The sequence below is a fragment of the Pteropus medius genome, unplaced genomic scaffold, assembly GCF_902729225.1.
Source record: "Pteropus medius unplaced genomic scaffold, Ma_sr-lr_union100, whole genome shotgun sequence".
Lineage (NCBI taxonomy): Eukaryota > Metazoa > Chordata > Mammalia > Chiroptera > Pteropodidae > Pteropus > Pteropus medius.
The window spans coordinates 1273157-1275621 of NW_024344378.1; the positions used below are offsets into that span (position 1 = coordinate 1273157).

Here is a 2465-nt window from a genome sequence, read left to right on the forward strand (position 1 = left end):
CGCAGGGAGCACATTCACCCAGGTGTGTAGGAAATGGGATCACCGTTTAGATGGACCTGCGGGATGCAACATGAAACAGGACCGAACGCCGGGTAAGAACTCGTGACAAAACCAAGAAGGGGGCACAGAGGCCAGCCACGTCCCGAGACAGACCGAAGGGAAGCGGAAGTGTGATGTTAACGGTGCTGCCCGGGCAACGTGAGCTGCGAGGATGGAATTATTTATCTGCAGGAATCTTGAAATCGCTTTGGATAAAGTGCGGCTCGTGTCAGAAACAGACCTATTGTTTATGCGTGGAATAGTAGTAGTAATTACACGTAGCTTGATTTGAAAACACACGAAGCCAGCATGCTACCAAAAGCAGTCCTTCATGCGTGAAAGACAGAGGGTCCGCACAGTCGGATGAGGGCCCGAGAGCCCACGCAGTTTAACGATGAGACTGCACGGAAGTGTGGCTGACGCCCACCTTCCAAGCACGCGGGCTGGCTTTGCAAAATAATCTTCACACTCTCCCATGCACCTGTTTGTGATATCATTTTCGCCCTTTTTTATTAACCTCTTTGTAATATAACGTTCACACTTTCTCATTAGCCTACTATTACTTATTGAGACTCAGTATAACTGTACAGAAATGAATAAGTCAGGTGAACATGACCTACAGATGGCGTTAATTTAAATTTTAAGGAAAAAAAATATTTAAGAAGATGAACGTACGAGGAACATCTTTAAATGACAGTTATCAAGCCTGGCACGCGCCCTCTCTTGTAGCTGTTTATTTAAACGATGTCTTCGATAAATTTGGAGCTAGTTTTTCAGCAGTCGAATCACCTGCAGGAAAAAAATCGACATCCGAACATCGTTTCCTTGGTGAAGCGGCCCTTCCTGTAAAGCCTTCTACTTATTATTCTCAATAAGAAAATGACCGCTACGTTAAAAAAAAATAATAATGTGATATTTGTTTAACAAATCGACCACAGGCTAAATTAAATTTAACAGCGACTTCTGATTGTGGGGTTCGTGCGGATCACGGTGGTGGGTAGTAGAAATTGTAATAAATTGCCCTGAGGCTTCTGGAACCTGTAATCTAATTAGTTAAGAAAGACCATCCAGTTATTTCAATTACACCGAGATGCCGCAAGTGGTCCAGGCTTGTTTTCTCCATCTTTCTCCCTCTGCATTTTTAATTACCTGTATTGGGGTGATTTTGGTTCACGACATCATACACGTTTCAGGTACACAGTTCCATCACACGTAGTCTGTATACTGCACCGTGTGTCCGCCTCCCAAAGTCCAGCCTCCATCCATCACCGTGCACTTGACCCTGTCTAGTCTTCATCCTTCCCCTATGGGACCCACCATTCTGCATCGTGTCTGCGCGTCTGTCTGTCTGTCTGTTCGTTTGTTGTTTTCTGTTTCAGATCCCACATACGCGTGAAAGCGCAGGGTTCTCGACCTTGTTCATCTGGCTCGCTTCCCTCCATGTGATGCGCGTGAGACCCACCCACACCTCGCAAAGGGCAGGGCGTCGTCATTCCCCATGGCCGAGTGGACTCCTTGTCTACACCGCCTCTTCCTTGTCCAATCATCAGTTGAAGGGCGCTCTGGTTGTAACCATGTCTCAGCCACTGTGAATAGCACTGCAGAGAACATCGGGGTGCATATATCTTTATGGATAAATGAAGAGAGGTTGCTGGGTCATAAGATAGTTCTATTTTTAATTTTTCGAGGAACCTTCACACTGTTTTCGTAGAGGCTGTGCCAGTCTACACTCCCACCAGCAGTGTGTGAGGGATCCCTTTTCTCCGCGTCCAACACTTGTTATTGCTTGTCTTGTTGATGACGGCCATTCTGACAGGTGTGAGGTGGCATCTCATTGTGGGTTTTTTCTCTTTTTTTAGGCGAGGTAACCCTTGGTTGACCTCACAGAGTGCAAGGACCTTGTCAGCTTACAATCCCTTATTTTTTATTTTTTACGTCTACAGCGCTTGGTCTTCCTAGGTGGTCTCCCATCCAAGTACTAACCAGGCCCGACCCTGCTTGGCTTCCGAGATCAGACCGGACCGAGCGTGTTCAGGGGGGTGTGGCCGCAGACACATGGTGGTTTTGATTTGCGTTTCCCCGATGATTAGTCACGTGGAGCAATAAACCAGGCTAAGAAAGTGCGGTGCTGTGTCCCAGGCCCCAGCCTGCTTGAAGGCAGAGCCTGGGCAGGAGACAGGCCCCCCGATCCCAGGGCAGAGGGCTCCCAACACCCAGACGCCTCGGTGCTTCTCCTTCCAGCCTCTTGGGTTGCTTGCTGCGTCACCCAAAAAGCAGAGGCTAAAATGAAATTGTTTCCTTATGGTTACTCCCGGATCGTCACAATAATTAAGAGAGCAGGGGCCAGATCGTGTTGACAGCTTGTCGTTTTTCCGTTGTTATTGTTACGCTGCTGAAAAATAAAATAATACAGAAGAAATGACATG

General features: G+C 47.4%; 1 pseudogene; it reads right to left on the minus strand.

The window, feature by feature from the left end:
* Positions 1-1973: 1973 nt before the first annotated feature.
* LOC120609904 (uncharacterized) lies at positions 1974-2092 on the minus strand (annotated as a pseudogene).
* Positions 2093-2465: the final 373 nt, after the last annotated feature.